The following is a 19878-nucleotide window of genomic DNA, read 5'->3' as shown; positions in this document are numbered from 1 at the left end:
AGCTAGGTATCCTGTGCTTCCACATACCTGCATACACCTCTCTTGCAACATTTAGGCATCTGTGTGCCTGTTTATCTCCCTACTGGATTATAAAGTACTCAGTGGAAGCAGCATCCAACTTCCGTAATTAGGTAATAGGAATTTTAATATCCTCACTTTATAGATGAGAAGGAAACACTAGAACTTGCTCAAAGTCTCATAGCTACTCAGAGATGGAGCCAGGATTTAAACTCAGGACAGCGTAACTCTCCTTATCCCTGTCTGTGAAGGGCTCTGCCCTAACCATGTCTATATCTCCATTGATGAGAGAGCACCTAACCCATAATGAACTGATAACAGATAGTTTTCAGCTCTCCAGGTAATTGAGTGGCCACTGTAATAGACTCATCCACATCAAGGAATGTAATTGACTGTAAACTAAACGGCTTCTTGTCTGACTAAAGCTATATCCCACACAGACAATCCAGCAATATCCTCTCTCCCTTGTTCTAACTCCTGATACATAGGGACTATTATTGACTGTCAGGAAGCACCCTTCCAACCTGTAATGGGATCCCTCTCTTCTTTTTCCCTAGATTTGGAAATTTCAATGGAGAGACCTCCTTTGGGAGAAGGGGGCAGGGGAAAATGCAACTATTTATCTGGCACCTGAGTTCCACTTGGCCTTTCAAATCATTCATTTACCTTTTTTTTTAAATCTCCTTTCGGGCTTCCCTGGTGGCGCAGTGGTTGAGAGTCCACCTGCCGATGCAGGGGACGCGGGTTCGTGCCTCGGTCCGGGAAGATCCCACATGCCGCGGAGTGGCTGGGCCCGTGAGCCATGGCCGCTGAGCCTGCGCGTCCGGAGCCTGTGCTCCGCAACGGGAGAGGCCACAGCAGTGAGAGGCCCGCGTACCGCAAAAAAAAAACAAAAAACAAAACAAAAAAAAACTCCTTTCCCCATTGGGATGATAACCAATCACCACCATGCCCAGAATAATCCCTGACACATTGCTGGGAGAGCACATGAATAGGGAATGTTCTCTGGTATAGACTTTGCTGTCAGGACTCCTGATCTGATAATGAGTGGAGAGGCTGGTGGGGCTGAGTCCAAGATGAATAAAAGCACCAGAATCCTGAGGAACAAGTTGTTATACAAACTGTTGGTACCCTAAAGGATTCCCAGATCTACCTGCTCTTACCAGAGTTACTGAGAACACTTGGACGGAATACTTCAAGGCTTGGGTGGACCCACCTAGGTAGAGCAGTCAACTGGTCTACTATGGTGTGAAAGTATTCCAAGATAAAGAGATAGCAGCCAATTGATTTCTCATTGGAACTAGATCCATTGGGCTGCAGATCACATTGGTGTAATGGTTTTTCAGCCAGTTTGTTACAGGACATGCTGAAATTCTTAGTTTAGTTTTTTATTTCATTATCATTGCATTTTATGTTGCTTAGGCAGCAGAACTTCATGACAGTGTCCCGACTGGCTTTGTAAGGCTGATGGAAATCTTTGCCTATCTCTTGGTTTCTCTGGCACAGGCTGCCACATAACCCTGCACAACCCCAATCCTCTACAGAGGTATCATGCCACTCTGTTTGCAATGCCCCGCATCGTGTCTGTCACAATGTCTAAATTCTTTGCCTACTCTCTGTGCGTGGAAGAGGATGAGGGCTGAACTGGGATGAAGAATGCATTACAAAACCCAGAAATTAGCAAATAGTGCTTCCTGAATGAGAATTTCCAAGACTTTTTAATAGTTCTAGACTTTTAAGTTGAAGGTAACTCCTTGATGTATAAAAGCATATCCTGACACTAACTTATAAATATTTTGTACATTATGGTACAAAATAGGGCCCTAGCAAAGATCACTCCCTGGAGAAAGAAAATACATATTTAGATCGAAGACATCAATGGAAACAAAAAAATTCAACAAAGACATTGTATCAGTTTCCGATGGCTGCTATAACAAATTATCACAAATTTAGTGACTTAAAACAACAGAAATTTATTATTTTATAGTTCTGAAGATTAGAATTCTTAAAGAGGACTTATGGGTCCTATTTCAAGTTATTGCTAGAGCTACATTCCTTCTGAAGGCTCTATGAGACAATCCATTCCTTGCCTTTCCTAGCTTCAAGAGGCAGACCACAGTCCTCGGCTCATGGCTATATCCCTTTGACCTGTACTTCTATCATCATCATCATCATCATCATCATCATCATCATCACATCTCCTTCTCTATCTCTACCCCTCCTGCTTTCCTTGTGATTCCATTTGGCTCACCCAGATAATTCAAAATAATCTCTCTATCTGAAGATCTTTCATTTAACTACATCTGCAAAATCCCTTTTGCCACTATATGGTGACATATTTATATAGGTTCTGGGGATTAGGACATGGATGTCTTTAGGGGGTCATTTTTTCTATCCACCGTGGATACTATTGCTTCTGGTGTTGAATACACATTTTATTTGGGTAGATAAGAAATATGACCTTGTGCATTCCCAAAAGACAGAATGAAGATCATTAGTAAATCTCTCAGTCATTTCACCCTGCTTCCTGCTCTACACCTTGTCACCCGTTGTCCAACATCTTCAGCTGCTGATGATATACTGACATTTTATTTGTGCACTTGCTTATCTTTCTCTCTTTCCTTAGCTGTGAACAATAATTAAGCACTATACTGTGCACATGTCCACTGTGAATGCACAAGCTCTACAAGACATCATTACAGGGGCAAAAGTGAACTCTCTTCTATATACATAACGGTTTGATGCATGTCTTTGAGCTGTTCTGCAGAAATAAAGACCCCCCCCCACCAGGTGGAGGATAGTGAGTACATGCTGACCACAAGTACGTAGACCCCAGACTGGTTAGAACCAGAAGGTTGATGATTAAGATTTCCAAAACATCACCACCAACAAATCAGAAGAAAGTCCATGAGCTGCAACCCTCACCCCAAATATTGCTTTTCAAAACACTTCCCTAAAAGCCCTTGTGGAGTTCGGGTCTTTTGAGCATTACCTGCCTGTTTTCCTTGCTTGCAATAAATGCTGTACTTGCCTTCACCATTTGAAAAAAAAAAAGTGAACTCCCTTCTGAAGCACTTTGCTGGTAGCATGTGTAGTAGCCGAGTGCTCATCCAGCTTGGGAGTTCTCCAGTCTTGGAACTTGTTTAGGTTGGAATTAGTTGCCTTTCATCCTTGGGATCTCCCTGAGAACGCTATCTGGTTAGGTTAGGGTTTCTGGAATTTCCTGACTATATTGTATTATAGTGAGTCTTCCATTCCTGGAATATCTAAATCTTGTCTATCTCCACTTGTTTGTTTCACAGCTCTAGGCAGAACAGAAGCTGGCTAAAATCTCAAATATTTTTTTAATATAAACAAATTTTACAGTTCTAGTTATACTGATGACACAAAAATATAAAAATCAACACATACACATACATTTATATGAGAGTGTTCTATTTATGTCATTGTGCATTTCAGTAAGACTGAATGATTCATAGGAATTATCAGAAAAAAGCACAAATATGAATCTTTAATCTTCTAAAAGATTTTTATGTTTTCCCTTAAGGGAACACTGAGTTTGCTTTTGGTAAGTAGTATTTAATTTTCTTTTTATTTTAGATTATACCAGATTTATATAATTTACAGATTTCAAGATATTTATTATTTTTTCTGCATGGAAGTTATATAGTGGTACCATATATTTTAATTGATGATATAGAGTTAATCACATTTTTGTTTCAGCAACAAAACTATTAATTTCTAAAGGGGGTCCTCGTTCAAAACCATTGTATTAGGGTATTAGCATAAAATTAATTCCAAAACTAGTTTCCAAAAGACTAAATATTAATTTTTCCCTTTCTCAATTTTTAGAGTTCTCTGGAATGTTCATGGTATAAAGTAGCAAGAAATGGAACACAGTATGATGCATTCTCTATTATTCAAGGGTCCTTCCTCAAGTAGAAGCTTCAGATACTTTGTGACTTTGTGCTAAAGAACTTGGAACTATTCTTTGGTTTTCCCATTTATAAAGTGAAGAGCATTGTTTTTATTTGTTTTTTAAAATAATAATTTGGGCAAGTTCATGAGGAGAAAATTGTAGTAGTAGTCAGCTGTTTCAACATGCTTTAGAAAAATGAAAGATTAATTGAGAAATGGATTTACTGTGTTCACCAACAGATTCATTGAAAACTGAGACAGTTCTGGAGTATGGTCTAGGGTAGAAGACAATTCACCAGCAAATAATTTAGAACGCTCTATGGTTTGTTCTCTGGCGGCGGTAAGGACTAAGTGTTAAGATAGCGTAGAGGCCAAAATGCCTCATTTTGTCTGGGAGAGCTAAGGAAAGCTTCACAGAAGTGGTATTTGAAATGTCTTTGGGTCTTTTTATTTTTTCAAATAGGGATGTTACTGGCGGAGGGCCCTGTGGATTGACAAGTCAGCCAGAGGGGCGAGTGGGACATTTTTTCTCGTATAGATCATAAAACTGTTACAGGCACGCTAAAGAAGTGATACAGGACTCTAAATATATAGACATGTTTTGAGAGTATCATTCTGCGAAAAGTGGAACAGTTGATAAGCTTATGCCTGTTTTTGCTGGCAGGTTCATAATTTATAGGCAGTGAAGAAAGAAAAATGTTAGTGAGATAGCTTGTTCAATTTGAAAAGTTTTCTGACTGCAGAAGAAATTTATCCGATGATTTGATGTCTGCAGTTTTGCTCAGTAATAAACCACAGACTCAAGTGTCAACTGAACGTGGATTCAAATGGAAGCTACACAATTTACCAGCTGAATTACCTTGAACAAGTTACTTAACTTCTTTGAGTCCCAGATTTTTCATTTGTATAATAAGGAAAATATTAATTTACACCACATAGGATTGTGGTCAGGCTTAAACAAGATAGTGCTTATAAAGTGCTTAGTTCATAGTAGGCACACAAAAGTTTGTTGTTATTATGATTAAAAATAACTTTAGAAAGGGATAAATAAATGAAACCTGCATAGACACTTCTTGCTACACTGTATTCCTCAAGAACATTACCTAATCTTACAACCTAGATGCCTGGCATAAAAAAGAAGAACTGTCTTTGAGGAATCAGAATCAATTATGTGTTAATAAGACTAACATGTATTTGGAATTTTAACCCTTCTGCCATGAGTTAATCTGGAGGCTCTGCTAATAAAATTTAAGGTTTTCTCCTTTTAATACATGCTGTGGATTGCATCTAGATTTACATTAAGTAGGCTATCAAAATCTTCTGCTTTTATTACAAAAGACTTGTGTAGCAGAGAGAGACAGTTTAAATGCATAAGGAATGAGGTAGAATAATAATTTGGGGCATATATTCTGATAATTACTACTTCCTTTCCCTAAGCTCCCCTGCGATAAATGAGCTGTCTTTTAAAACTTCGTTAACAGGAGATTACAAATTTTAGTGGGGTACAATAATTTTACCTTAATTTTAGCAATGTATTCCAGGTATCTGTTCTTCCTGAGTTATTTTCCCTGAAATATCCTCACGATTCAGAAAAGTTCTTACAACGTTGGTACCAAATGCTTTTGTATTTTAATTCTCATGTTAGAGATTATTAAACCTTTAGTATTGCAAGTGAAACAACAGATAATTTTGTTCTTATGCAAAACCAAATTCTTTTTATCAACTTTTAAAGTTTTAATAGGAATTAAGGTTTTCTTTGCAGTGCGTGTGGCTTAGTGGATAATGCACTAAGAAAGTCTGGCAACCGGGGCTTAACCAGATCTAAGTGCCTAAATTGCCTGGGCTATAATTCAAGAAAGCATTTGGACCATTTTAACATTTTATGAAAAATCACATCAACAGTGAATAGGTTTTAATGCTGAAAATGGCACTTGTCCAATTCAGAGACCACCATGGACAAAATCCTGGCCTTTCATTCACTGGTCTGGCATCTAATCTTTGTAACATTGATTTTTTTTTTTCTTTTCCTGAACGTGTTTCATGTTCAGTGATGTTTTTAAACCTCTGAATTTGAGAAATGATAATCTACTGAAGCAATTAAGTAAACAGATTATGCAAGTTTATGCAAAATCCATTTCCGAAGTTTAAGAATGAGCCAAAAAACGTTCCTAGGACAGTCTTGGGTTTAGAAGGAACTTCTAAGGAGGAAAACAGAAAGTTCTCCCCAAGAGAAATTGTCCTTTAAAACTGTCAAGAATAAACAAACAACAATTATTCTCTGGTTCTCATCTCCTCAAACACTAATAGTTCTGCAGATTGGTCCTGTGGGATATGAGAAGCCTCTGCACTTTCTCTAAGTAAGAAGTTTTGGATTTAACTTCATACTTGTAATTTTTTTTTTTTTTTTTTGCGGTACGCGGGCCTCTCACTGCTGTGGCTTCTCCCGTTGCGGAGCACAGGCTCCGGACGCGCAGGCTCAACGGCCATGGCTCACGGGCCCAGCTGCTCCGCGGCATGTGGGATCTTCCCGGACCAGGGCACGAACCCGTGTCCCCTGCATCGGCAGGCGGGCTCTCAACCACCGCGCCACCAGGGAAGCCCCCATACTTGTAATTTTTTTCCTGTCTCCTCATGTTATCAATTATACCCTGAGGCATTTTTCAGCTTCTGTTTAATTGATTTCCACATTATTCTGTAGAGACTGTCACTGGTCATCAATTTCTCCAGAGTTTAATTAAAAAAATTTTTTATTTTTGCAATTTTCAAGGGGAGATGAATAGGACAGGATAACATTTTAAAATATGTTATAATGAATCCTTACTTCAGTATTACTTTATATCCCGCTGATAACAAGAGTTGAAAACGTGACATTTCTGTCTTTTTGGGTGTGTATCACTCCAATGTACTAGCTCAAGGAAAGGACTCATTAATCATTAAGATAATTAAAAAAAAAAAAAGAATAGCAGCGTCATTTAGCTGTTTCTCAGCCAGTTCGTTGGCCCTCAGGAATTTTACCTGTGGAGGAATTATGTGGCAAATTGCTTTAGAATCGTCCTGCCAGAATCAGAAACTGCCTTGTCTCCACTCCCTTCCGTCTCAGCCAGTCTGATGAGCGCTTGTCTCCTGTGACCTCAAGGGCATCCATTCTCTGAAACCATTTTCTGCCTCTGCCGGGAAATATGATATGGAGGGAGTTCCAGTATATTATGTTGGAAAGGGCAAGAGATTTTCAGTTAGATAAGTTGGAATTTCCTTGATTTTCTTGTGGTCAAAATGAGTGTCCAGGAGGAAAAATGTTTCCACTACCCTCTTAGTTTGGTACTTGGGGACTGCAAATTAAACAAACAAAAGACAGATAAACAGGAGGAGAAGCACACAACTTTATTAATTTTTACAGTCACAGAAGCTCACAGAAAAAAAAAGTGAAACTCAAAGAAATGGTTAGACTCAGGGGCTTATATATCCTTTTAACAAAAGAAAGGGGGTTTGGGCTTGAAGGGTGGATGACTTGTGGGGAAGTGACTGGGAAATATATGGGGGAGCTAAGGGAAAACAGGGCTTATTTTAGTGAGGTGTGTTTCTGCAAACTCATGTTGATGACAGCTGCTCCTTCTTCAACGATACTGGTTTTGTTCTGCTCTTACTGGGGAGGGTGGGTGTGAGGGGAGGGGGCCTGAAGTGGGAGGTACTTTCCTCTAAGGGAAATTATGCCCTGCCTTTAGGCAGGTGAGACGAGGGCAGAGAACACTTCCTGCATCTGTTGATTTTCAGTTGCCTTCCGCTCAAAATAATCCTTATGCCAAAGTGGCATATTTTGGGGGGGACATATTCGATCCCTATCATGAGAATAATTGTAGGTGACTCTTCAATAGATGTCAAATTCCTTCTCATTCAACCTTCATCTTCACTGCTCCGTTCACTTCTCCTCCCCACATCTTTTCATTCTTGGCTCAGATAGCTTTTCCCCAGTGTCCTTGTCTTGGTTCCTCACTTCTGTGATCTGATTCTCCTGACATTGAATCCTACCCTTCTTACTCTACTTGTATCCACAGATAAACTTGACTTTCTCTTCCTTAACTGGCTTTGCTGGGCTTGATGTGTAGTCTCAGACCACGCCTGATCAACCGGACTCCTAGGCCTGACACTGCACCCGCCCGCTTCTCCAACTGTCATTCAGTGTAGATTACAAAGTTGAGGTCCCAGGGATGCATCTTGTCAAAGCATCTTCATCTATGATGATATTATCACCTGATGAGAGCTTCTCAGTGAAAGGAAACTAACAAAAAAGAAATCTATCTAGTATTTTATTTTTCATGTTGAGATACTTTTGAAAATTATGTGACATGTAATATGTTATCACTTTTTGTCACCAGTATCAGATTTTTCTTTCTAAACAAATAGCTGTCAGTGCATTAAATCATGTTCAGTTCTCTCTTATTTCTCTCTAATTAGTTCTGACCAAGCCCTCTCAAATTTTCTTCCAAATATTTCTTTAGACATTTCTCTTCTGTCCCTGACCATTGCCACCTTGCCTTATATCTGAATATTGCTTTTAGTATTTACCTATTTGATTTTTTTATCTCTCTCCATTCCAATTTGCCAAATTGATCTTAATATACTACTTTGGCATTTTGCTTTTCTACTCAGATACTTTCAATGGCTCCTTATGGTGTAAGAGACAAAACCAAACCTGTTAAATTTTATTTAAAGTATTCTACAGCCTGAACCCTTTCTTTCTATCCCTATTCTTATCACACACTGTGCATTCAGAAGAACTCTTTATTTAAAAAAAATTTTTTTTTTATTTTTGCGGTACGCGGGCCTCTCACTGCCGTGGCCTCTCCTGTTGCGGAGCACAGGCTCCGGACGCACAGGCTCAGCGGCCATGGCTCACTGGCCTAGCCGCTCCGTGGCACGTGGGATCCTCCCGGACCAGGGCACGAACCCATGTCCCCTGCATCGGCATGCGGACTCCCAACCACTGCGCCACCAGGGAAGCCCCAGAAGAACCCTTTAACAAGGACTTAACAGTCTTCTCTCACCACAGTTCATAAAAATACTACATGGTGCCCGGCCTTTGCATCTCATGACATTTCTGCCAGTTAATTTCCATTCTTCCTTCAAACCTTAAGTGTTTGCTGACCACTCCTTCTGGTTGGTCTGGAACATACATAGTTTATGCCATTGCCTCAGCACACTTAGTAAGAATATCCTCTTTGTCATTCAAAAGTGTACCAGTTTGGAAGAGAAATGAGATGGTCACTCTACTTATGAATCTTTCCTTTCCTATCCCAACTACAGTGATTATTTTCCTCCTCTGAAATGCATTGGGACTTTTCTGACTAAAGCCCTGCTTTAGCACATAGAATACACCATAATAATAATGTGGCTACTGTATGCTAGAGGCTTTAATATACTATCTTTAATCTATAATCATTTAAATCTATTTTTCAGATAAGAAAAAAACATAGAGCAGTTTTCCATAACTTGCCTGTGGTCTCAGAGACAGTACTAGAAGATCTTTGGTTTACGCTTGTGCTTGATCCACTACACAGAGTTGCCAGCTCATCCTGGCTTTCCCTGGACTGTCCCAGTTGTAGGACTGAAAAATCCCACATTCCGGGAAACCCCTTGATCCCTGGCCAATGGGGTAGGTGTTCTTCCTACCACGACATTTTCAAGACCTCAGCCGCCTTGAATATACCAGAGACATTCCTATCGTGACTCCCCAGCTGTGTTAGAAATAACCCCGATGTCAGAGTTCAAGGCCTCTCCTCCGTGTCGTCTTCCAAGCCTAGCATGGTGCTCTACTGAAATGTCACATCGCTTTCTCCCCTGCATTGGTTCAGGACTGTATCTGGCTTTTACAATGACATTATAATTATCTTTGAGAAAGAAATTATGTCTTTTTTGCGTCGTGTCCCTGTGCTGCCAGCCCTGTGCTTGGCCTACAGGTGACCAGCGCATGCTTGCTTGCTGAGTAGGAAAGCTTGATGGCCTCTTTTTCTGAACATACGGGTTTAAATGGCAACCTGTTAAATCCTGCTTCAGTGTTATGAACAGTCCTTTCCCTGCACCACTTTTAATCTCTCCAGAAACATCTTTCAGCACAAATAGGGCACTACTGATTGACATAGCTACCAAGGACACAGAAGTACCTTTGAGTATCGCCCCTTTCCTGTCCTCTTGTTTAAATGCCTGTAACAGTTCTGTTCCCCTTAGCCTCCTGGTGTTCAGCCCAAGAGAAATCACCCTTTAGGTATCCTCCTAACCTCAACACTCGTGAGAATGGAAAGAGATAGTGAATTACTGCACAGGCTTAAATTGGAGAATTTATGAAGAATTTCTAACCCAAAGGAGGACTTAATTTATTTCCTTTTTTTTTTTTTTTTTTGGTAAGCCTCCTTTGATGGTATTTGTTTTCTATGTTTAGGGCTGCTTTAGAATGAATCCCTTCCTTCTAAAATGATACATCTCAGCTGCCTCAGCTACCTCCTTTCTCCCTTAAGTCAAATCCAGGGACAAGCACAGTTGCTGTCTTTCATAAAGCCTCAAGCTGAGGGGAGTTTCTCTGGTCTGGTTCTGGAACTGCAATTCTTTCTGACCTTTCTTTTTTTTTTAATTTTTATTTTATATTGGAGCATAGTTGATTTACAATGTTGTGTTAGTTTCAGGTGTACAGCAAAGTGATTCAGTTATACATATACATGTATCTATCCTTTTTCAGATTTTTTCCCGTATAAGTTATTACAGAATATTTGGTAGAGTTCCCTGTGCTATGCAGTAGGTCCTTGTTGATCATCTGTTTTATAAATAGTAGTGTGTACATGTTAATCCCAACCTCCTCATTTATTCCTCCCCCCGACCTTGGAACTGCAATTTATGCCTCCTTCTTTAGGCCCCATCTTTGCTCTACCTGTTGCAGCAGTGTAGCGAAGTGTGGGAGGGATGTGTGTCAACATTAGAAGTGCCATTAACTTGTTGGGAATTTTTTCTTCTTTTTCAGTTTCATTACTGTGTCCACAAGGGTTTCAGATTTGTAAACCAACCCACCCATCTACACCTCATCAGAAATTACTGATACGAGCTTGCTGATTTTTTTTCCAGCGATTATATTTTATATATTTTTAAGCTCATCAAAAGAAAAAAACCATTGCTGAAAGACGGTGCCGTCAGCAATTGTCTTATTATACAAACCCTGCCTATAAATTGAAACAATCCTCGTTGTCTCTTCAAATGGAGGTGGACAAGACTATTAACTTTCTGTTGCCCTCATGTCCCTTCACCTATCCTTTTAAAATTTTCATTAGGCGCTTTAGTGTGTGGGTTGAAATCCATAGAGGACAAGCTATTAAAAATTACTGGTCGGATGTGGCTCCTCAGTAAATACTAAGGCAGCTTGGCAGATCAGAACGTAACTCAGGTGTTAGGCCTGATAGAAGCAATGGTTTCTATAGACACAGTAGACACTCTAATCCAAGTAGAGAATGTGGCCATTGTGCTGCTCTGGGTTTCTTCTGGCTGCTGTTTGTTGTTCACTGTTAACATTATTCTGGTCTTTGCTTTTATTAGTGCGAGGAGACCGAGTGGGGAGCATGAACTGTTGGAAGAACATGCGTTACATCGGGAACTAGCAGAGCTACTGGGGAGAAATGGAAAACAGGTGAGTGGAATATTGCTTACTACTGCTCTGGATTAAGCGCCTGGGAGAAATGGGCACTTTTGCTGTGTGCTGTGTGCCTTGTATTCTAGAAGGACTGGTAGACAACCTGTTAATGCAAACTATATGGGGAAGATTGTCAACTGAGAAGCTTAGGGCAGCGGTAGGGCTGTGTAGGCAGAAAAATTATTTTCTCAGGTTAATAAAGAAAAGAAGTACGGAGGGAGGCTGATTCTGTGGGCACATACTTGAAGCTGGACGATTCTGGATGGGGAATTAGTTCTAAGACAGGGATGGGGTCACCAAGAAGATTTGGATGAGACTGAAAATACCCAGAAGTCAGAAGAATTTGGCTTTAAATCGAAATTCCTTTACATGCCATTTTTATTCCTTGTAAAATAACTTGAGCTACACAAGTCAGTGTGTCAAACCTTATTACTAATCAGCAAAAGAAATAGACAAGATCCAAGAATGCACCCCTAAGTTTTTCTGATTATGAAAGTTCAAGAATGAAATGGTGTCTCTTGGCTGCCCATGGATAAAAGTGGGGAATTTACGGCGTGTCGTTCCGTCTGCACCCCAGGAACTCCCAGTCTCTGCTAACCTCATCTGGGGTGTGGGACGAGAGATTACATTTTGTACCATGTTTCTTCCTTGGGAAGAATCTTTTATGTTTACATTTTGCTTTACAACATGTAACCACATTTCCAAAGTTATTGAGATTTAACTCTGTTTAACTAGTTCATAGGTTCCATGACATTCCCCATTTGGAGATTCTTAAATTTTTGTTTGCTTTTTGGTCAAATGAATTACACTAAGAAGTTTTTCTCAGGAAGTTATGTGACAGAGACTGTTTTTATACACGAACAACAATTTGGCTGAGCACGAGATTCTTGGCTTCTGACGTTATCCTCACGATGGTTTTATATGTATTGCTCTGTCTTCATCCATCCTTTCATGTAGCAGATGAGACCTCTGAGGCCCACCTAACTTTATTGTTTGCATACTTTTGTCAATGCGTATGGTGGTTCTGTTTTATCTCTTAAGTATAAACGTTACTATACAGTGTAGATAACTATTTTATCTTCTAGCACAAATAACAGAGGATGGGTATAAGGCACTGGGAATAAACCAGGGTTACAGAAAAGTGTAGAAACTTCTACTATGAAAAGGAAGGAAGGCCTGATGGAGACTGAGGGTCACACATAATAACCAGGTAGAAGAAGCCCCCATACTAAGTTGTACAATGACAGACTAGCCAAGTGTCCCAAGAAGAAAGCTGAGCACCTAGAATGGTTCTTGCAAGATAAATCTGCTGGATGATCCTATTGATTATAATGAGAAAGAGATGTTACATAATGAGAAATAATGATACACAATAAAGTAATTATAAAACTAAGGAGAGATATCTTATAACAAAGGAGAGAGGGACATTTAGGTAGAAGGGGCAAGTTCCAGGGAGGGAGTTGGCGGTGGAAATGGGGTAGGGTAAGAAGGAACTGTATTTCTGTTGGTACCTATGTCAGATTTTCTACCTCATCATTGAGTCTCTGGCAAATCCGTTGAGAGGCAAGAGATTTTGGGTGGAAGCTGTTCTGCTAGTTATCAGGCTAGAGGGAGCACCACATATGAGTTAACTGAAAAGTGCTCTTTCCGGTAAATTTTCAGCCCTTTCAGTAGTAAACTTCATGATGCCTCATCAGTAGCCAAACCACGATTTGGAGACAGGTCAACATCTCGTGGTATTTTTCTTTTATCCTTTCATTTAGAACATCACAAGATAAATCTAAATGCATCATCAATTGGCAAATTCTTTCAATCTGCCCGTCTAATTTTTAAAATTTCAACTGAGAAACATTTTCTTCAGTTATGTCTCTGATTACTGTTTATTTTTTCTGTCTTCTTTGATTTCTGCATTTACCATATTCTCTTTCATTCCATTCATTTATTTGCCTTTTCTCTTGCTTTATGGGAGAACATCTTGGATTGTTTTTCTAGCATCCAAACTTAAATTATATTAGAATCCTTTATTTCTTACCTTGTTATATATATTATATATACCTATTTTCCTTATCCTGTTATATGTAGTATTTCTCTTTATGATTTTCTGTTCATTTTTCATGGAATCAGATATTTTTGCACTGAGGACATATAATAGTCTTCAACATCGTATTATGTTCCTTAATAAATTTTTCTCAAACATGTATTATTTCACTGAGTCTTCTAGTGCCTGTGTTAATCAGGATAAGCTAAGCTATACTTGTAATAACAAACAACTCCCCATTTTGCGGGCTCATAACAAAGTTCACTTCTCGTCTCTGGGGCTTCACCATAAAGTTTCCTTCTCCCTCATGCGACGTTCACTGCAGACGGGGTGCGGAGCACCCTTGGGAGGTGCCGTGTCTTCTCTCTCTCTCTCTATCCCTCGCTCTCTTGCTTTTGCTCATTCTATGTGAGGATCAGGTGTTCCCTGCACAGTGTTTTGACTGTGGTATCTTAAGGTGGGCAAAAGAAACGACGTTTTTCCCTAAAGATGTCTGTCTTGGTCTAGGCGTGCCTTAGGTTAAATAAGCACTGCCCGATGCCCAAATCCAGGGTGCCTGCTGTCCACAGCTGGGTGTAAAGCAGATTGGCACCGCACCTCAGAGTCAAGTTCAAGAAAATTGTCTTCAAAACACCCGTCCTACCTTTCTTGTGTCCTTCATGATTTAACAGCATCTCTTTCAGTTCAGATATTTTTTTCTCCACAAGTAAAACCTGGAGGAATTGGACTTCAGCTCATTCCTACTGATATTATTTTCAGCTGTCCTAATGTCTTACCATAACAAAAGTTTGGCAGTTCTCAGAGATCATTTGCCATGGACTTTGAATTAAAAATTAAATATTGTTCTGTTTGCCTTTGTCAGTTCCTTTGGAATAAATCACTATATCCTGATGCTTTCCGGATACTTGTTTATACCTCACTTGTAGCCATTATGTCTTGCCTTTAATGATATCATTTTATGATATAACAGACATTTCAACAAAAGTTGAACTCCTTAAGGACAACGGTATTTGTTCTTGTGACTTGGTAAATATCTGCTGACTTCTGGGAGTTAGCTCTTATAGGCAGTATCCTGACATAGGCAAGATCATCTCAGGTCTTTTAATTTGGTGACTAGTCTCTCTTCATTGTTGTGACATCTTTAATTTGAAAATGTTAAAGGAAGTGAACTAGGAACCAAAGTCTATTTTAGTTTTAAAAATTATACAAATACTTTTTGGTAAAATGTATTGTACTTTGAGATATATATAATATGAGCTATATATGTGATATATATATATATATTATATAGAAAATATCTGTAAAATTTTAGATTTGTAATATCCTATTTCTCATATATCTTACCTCCTTTGACTGGCTACTTTTATGAAACGTCAAGCTTTTCTTTTCTATCCATTTTCATAAGTCTGTATTTTTTATCACATTTAAACTCCAAGTTTTAGTTCCATTTTAAATATTCTTCTTGTACCCTCCATTACAGTCTCCTGTCCACATATCTTTGGTGGCTGCTCTTATAGTTGACATCCAAGTTCAAAGGTCATGTCTTGAGCAGGACCAGTCCTGACCCTTCATCCTAAAAAACAAAATCTATCTTTATTCCAGTTACCTGATCACAAAGCACTGTCTTAGTTTCTTATCCAATAAAAGGATAAGAAATGACTTATTAATTTCTTTGTTTATTCTATTGATATATGTCCCCCTCCCCAGAAGCCCACACAACAGAATGCAAAGCCCATATGTGACAGGCCCTGTCTTTCTGGTTTCAGGGCTGAAGCTCAAAGCATGCTCAAAGCAGGCAGTAGTTAGTGCTTGTTACACTGTAAGCCTTCAATGTGTGTTTGTTCAGTGAAGGGAGTGTAAAATCACGCTCCCCACATGTCAGTGAATCTGAAAGGAAATGTTTGAAGTTATGGTGAAGAATGAGTTATCATAAATGATAAACCAACCCCACACCAGGACAAGCCTCCACTGAAGTCCTATTAAAATAGAAGAACACCTGAGGGCTTCTGGGGGTGGCAGCCGCTCTCATTTCAGAAAAGGCCTAGTCCCTCCTCCAGCCAGAAGCCCTCAGTGCAATCTCTCCCCCATAGCTCCTTCCACCTGTAATCCTTTTTGATGGAATTCCTTGCTTCAGCCCAGGCCAGTGACATTTCTTTCATGGCTGGGCTGACTGCCAACGGCCCAGATAAAGGCAGAGACTCGAGTGGAATATTTTGTTCTAGGATAGTGTTCACCTTCCAGCTGCTTCATCTTCCAGGAGGAGGGCAGTCTGTGCTTGGTGCGGAGGCGGAGAGGTATTTCTACATCTGATAGCATGTCTGAGATGGACCGGGGACAGATCCTGAAGCATTCTGGGGAGAAGCCAGTCTTCCTGCAATCCTGGGAACGTCAAAGCATCCCCAGTTGTGCTGTTCACCCTTCAGCTGCTCAGTGATAAACACAGTTTTATTACTCACGCTTGAATCTCTTTTCCCGGTCAGGACTGACTTCCAGGAGCCTCTGAGTAACAATGACAGAAAGATAATTTTCTTTAACCTTTCACGTAGGCATCTCACTAGCATAAAGTCAGAAGCAGCTAATTCCTCTGACTTCAGCACAGCTGAAATAAAGGCCATTAGAAGTCATCCAGTTGGAAAAATAGTGTTAGGGTTCTCGAGAGAGTACAGAAGTATGAATGGTGAAATTTCTGCAAGTGGTCAGGTCAGTTTAAGAAAGAATCTCTCTGGGGGCCGTGTCCTGGGTACCCTGCATGGGGTTTGGAGGTGGCAAGTGAGCGGAGGTGGTGGGGAGGAGAGGAGAGACAACAGAGGGTTATGAACTTGGCTGCTGATGGATGAAGGATATCTTCATATTTTCCTATCTTTTTTAGGGGTGGCCCCTTTATAATCCCAGGCTTTCCTATGGTCTGTTTCATACACTTACATTTTGGTCAAGCCTTCTGACATTCTCAAAGTACTATTCTGTGGGAGATAAAAGGCTAATTTTTTTCCTGCTATTCAAGGAATGTTTTTTTTCCTTACAAAATTGCCTTGTATCTTCCCTTCTCACAAAATGCAAGCAATCCAGATATTGTTGAGATCCCTTTCAGAGAACTGACCTTTCTAGGTTGTTAAACTCTTTCAGCTCCTGGAAAAATAGATTACTTTAGATGAGGTCTAAAGGGCTGATGAACTTGTTAAATCTACTATAATTCCCACAGCTAATGATTTTTATAGAAACCTTTCACTGGCTTCACTGTTGGAATGAATAACTAAGGGTTGGGGGAGAATGGCCTCACTTGGTTGTTTGCTCTCACGCATATTAATTCATAAAGCTGAAGACCTGGAGGGAACATTCTGAGATAAAAGCCTCCATCCCCGGCCTCCAGGGAAGAATTCATTCAGATACCTCAAGACATCAAGTCGACTGCACTTAACAATCTCCATAAGAAACTCTGCCGCTTCCTTTAATAATATGCCCCAGTGTCTTATCAATCCTTACAGACAGGTGATTTTTCAGGAGCCCTAACATAAATAATTCCAAAACTAGGTAAAAAAGGTTATTGTCTGCTTCACTCACCTGTGTAGCCTCAATTTCTTAAAGTGATTGGCATCTAGTAGGCACTAACTAAATACCTTTTGAGTAAATGAATTAAAAAACTGAATAAATATATAAAAATTAAGTTATACAGCAGAGAAGGTGACATAATTGTTCTAGTTAACAAGTATTACTGAAAACTTACTCTGTGCATAGTGCTGTTTAGGCACTGTGTGAATTTCGAAGACGTAAAAGGGAAAAGAATCTGTTAACTCCAGGTTCTGACTATTTCTCACAACGTAAGAAGGGTCTATCTATATACGCAAGTAACCCCAATCCAAAACAGATTATAAAAGGTACTATCACTGTAATCCAAAGTATACTGAGATAGCATGAAACAGAGACCTGTATTTGTATCAGGATGAATAAAGATGGCCTGGCAGTAAGATTACGAGCAGTTTTGAATTATTGGTAGGATTTGGAGGTTGAAGACCTTTCTTGGTAGAGGTGATGCCCAAAGCAAAGACACAGAGGCAGGAAAATGCAGGATTGGGCCCTGAAATACTGACCCATCTGGTGTGTCTTTAGGGTCTTATATGTCTGCACATGTCCATCTGCTGGTGGTAGTGATGAAGCAGGTGGAAGCAGGTGGGAACAGGCTGGAAAGGTTTTCTAGGGCCCCTAAAGACAGCTGCCAGAGAGTTCAGAGTAGAAAAAGATCATTCTTGTCCCATAACACCCTATTGCAGGTACTATGAAATCTGGAATTTTTGTCCATTTTGTCTACAACTCTATTCATGGCCCCTAGAAGAGTGCCTGGAAACTAGTGTGTGCTGGGTAAATGTGTGTCGAGGGACTATGAAATACTGTTAGTCCAAGGATGGCAAATGTAAGTCATGCCTTTGTGGAACTGTTCTACTCTCATTTGTTTACATTTTCTCTGCCAGTGAGACAAAATTCAAACTGGAAAAGGTAGAACATTATCAATAAAGGGCATATAAGGCCAAGACAGTAAAAAAAAATCTAGACTCTTATAATAATTTCAATATTTGGGACTACTGTAAAATGATATATTAGGGTGCTGAAATAATTTTGGATATAATTCCACAACTACAATCAATAGTTTTTTGAGAACTCATGGAGAATAGCAAAGGTGACAGGAAAAAATTGGGGCTAATACTGGCCCAATACTTGAGGGCAAATGCTACCAAGCAATATACTAAATTTCGGTTCCTGGCTAAATTCTAAAATTCTAGATTATTATTAAGCGGTTTATTTGTAAGTACTTGGGGTTGCTGATGGTAGTCGTAACTGTGCCACTTCTAGCTAGAAGGTGGTAGGAGAAAGGAACTACGGATGAGAGACGGGTCACAGATTAAAAGTGTGTCCTATAGGTACACTTTCAGAGCAACATAGCAACAGTGAAACCAGCATGGTGTGGAGTCATTGGAAATGAAGGGGGTCTTCTAATCCAGTGATAATTAACCGATCAGTAAGACAGTAATCACGTTGTAAATGGGCTAAGCTCTGCAAACAGAGACTGTAGCTGTAGAAACAAAGGATAATCTTTAATTGGAAATTACTACTGAACCCATACTCTGACAAATGCACGCATACATGGTACCAAAGCACAGAAGCTAGAGTCAGACTAATTTAAATTAGGCCTTAATAGAGCTTCAAATGTGCAACCCAGGCTTTGCCACAGAAGTCCCACCTTTTAGGGTTATCTTGAGGTTCAAATAAGGTAATGCTTGGAAAGTTCTGAGAACAATGCCTGACACTGAATTAGGACTTAATTATGAACTATTTTTAGTAGTACAATAAAAATTAAACATCTTTAAGATTAAATCTTTATAAAAATTCTATTTGTAATTAAAAAAGAATAAACATCTTACTTTTCATGAATTAAAAAGTGGGAATAAGCAACAGTGAAAATATTTGTTGATCTCTATAGTTCATTCATATATTCAGGCAACAAGCATTTATTAAGCAACTTCTATCTGCTAGTACTTCCCTAGATACTAAGGTTGGAAAGACAACTAAGACAATGTATTTATTCTTAAGTGGCTCAATATAGTGTGGGATCTGATAATTATATCATCTATAAGACCTAAAATACTTTATTACACATATTTGTTTCATAACTATCCCCATTAGACTGTAAGCTCCTGGAGGGCAAAACTGTTTCATTTCCGACACTAGAATACAGCCTGCTACCTAATGTACACTCAGTATAGGAATGGTGACATCTGATCACATAAAAATGGACTCCAGCTATAAATACTTTGAAATACAGAATGTGATATAACAGACATTCTTTTAAAGAGAGAAATGAAATTCCTCAGTTGCCAAGATTAAAGATGGATTGGGAAACCAGAGCTAAAAACTCGAGTTGATGCTGCAGCTACTCTGGGTGATGGTGCTGGTCTCAGCAACAAGGGATTTAGGCTTTAATGCCAAGAGGCACAGGAGAGAACTACTAAAGAATGAACTTCGTAAAGGAGAAAATTGAATCCAGAGGAATGTCTGCTAGATAAGAAACAACCGTGAGCCAAGAAGTTGGTAAAGACGGGTAAATGTAAATAAGCACTGACCATTTAAAATATTGGTCTATGGGCTTCCCGCAGTGGTTGAGAGTCCGCCTGCAGATGCAGGGGACACGGGTTCGTGCCCCGGTCCAGGAGGATCCCACATGCCGTGGAGCGGCTGGGCCTGTGAGCCA

General features: G+C 39.6%; 1 long non-coding RNA gene across 1 annotated transcript in view; it reads left to right on the top strand.

The window, feature by feature from the left end:
- The window catches only part of LOC308604840, a 228571-nt gene that overhangs the window by 79604 nt on the left and 129089 nt on the right, over nt 1-19878 (top strand). Inside the window, exon 2 of the long non-coding RNA XR_014013560.1 lies at nt 11509-11599. This is a non-coding gene — a long non-coding RNA (uncharacterized lncRNA). The remainder of the gene's footprint in view (nt 1-11508; nt 11600-19878) is intronic.

Source organism: Mesoplodon bidens (assembly GCF_964165515.1).
Source record: "Mesoplodon bidens genome assembly, chromosome: 17".
In the NCBI taxonomy this organism is placed as follows: Eukaryota; Metazoa; Chordata; class Mammalia; order Artiodactyla; family Ziphiidae; genus Mesoplodon; species Mesoplodon bidens.
Note: the sequence above shows the minus strand (reverse complement) of the source record. Positions and strands in the feature narration are given on the sequence as shown.